Here is a 1184-nt window from a genome sequence, read left to right as displayed (position 1 = left end):
CGATTCCCATCGATTCAAAGGCCTTTTCTCAAAGGAAGCCCCTTCCTTCCTGCCTTCCCTCAAGAGGAAGAGAGCATATGCACCAAGACAAATTCCTTGTGTGTCCAATCACACTTGGCCAATAAAATTCTAGTCGATTCTATTCAAAGGCTCACAGGAATACAGACCGTGTCCTTTAAATGAACGGTATTACATCCAATACCGGGCATTCCAGATTTAGTTGGGGGAAAGATCAAAAGCAACGTGAGAAAATGTTATTTTACTGAAAGAGTAGTAGATGCTTGGAACAAACTTCCAGCAGACGTGGTTGGTAAATCCACAGTAACTGAATTTAAACACGCCTGGGATAAACATATATATAGATGAAATACAGGAAATAGTATAAGGGCAGACTAAATGGACCATGAAGTCTTTTTCTGCCGTCAATCTTCTATGTTTCTACTGAGCTGGATAAAATCGGAGAAAAATCCAGCAAAATTTCCAGATTCGTGACGGGATCGGGGGGGGGGGGCTGTTCTCCCACCCTCCCAGTGTCATCTTCATTTTTTAAAAAATACACCTGGGCTTCCAAGCTAATGAACCAAAAGTGCCGCCGCCCTTCCGAGAAAGAGAGCGGGGCATCGGCGCTGAATCGCTACCCCGCGGGACGTCCTAGGCTCAATAGAGTCCTCGGGGGGAAAAAGCCCAGCACCAGCCAGGAGAAATATTCGCAAAAACGATCCGAAAGCAACGTTCCACCGCGCTTTCCCTTACGCCCTCTCCGCCCGCCTTCCTTAATTACTCATGAGAAATCCCATCGGCCGCCCTCGATCTCAAACACAAAGGGTATCTCCCCCACCGCCCCCATCCACTGCGATCTATTTCCTTTATTTCACTCTCAAACGCACTTCATCCACTCCCTGCCTCTACTGTATATTTCGCTTTACCATCAGCCCGAGGCTGGGGGTGTGTACCGTGGTGCATGCGCAATTGCCTACAGCTACCGCGTTTCATTCATAAAAAAAAGGAGGAAAAACACAAGTTCTATAGTCATCCTTTAACTCTCAATGAGTTCCTTCCGGCCCCCCATTCATAAAATGAGAGCGGAGCATGCGCCTTGGAACGCCAGCGCCCACCCATTCATAGAATTGGGAGGACAAGCATGCGTAGTAGAGGCCCTTTCCCTCCCATTCATAAAATAGCCA

The sequence above is a fragment of the Erythrolamprus reginae genome, chromosome 2, assembly GCF_031021105.1.
Source record: "Erythrolamprus reginae isolate rEryReg1 chromosome 2, rEryReg1.hap1, whole genome shotgun sequence".
In the NCBI taxonomy this organism is placed as follows: Eukaryota; Metazoa; Chordata; class Lepidosauria; order Squamata; family Dipsadidae; genus Erythrolamprus; species Erythrolamprus reginae.
This window is presented reverse-complemented; position numbering follows the sequence as displayed.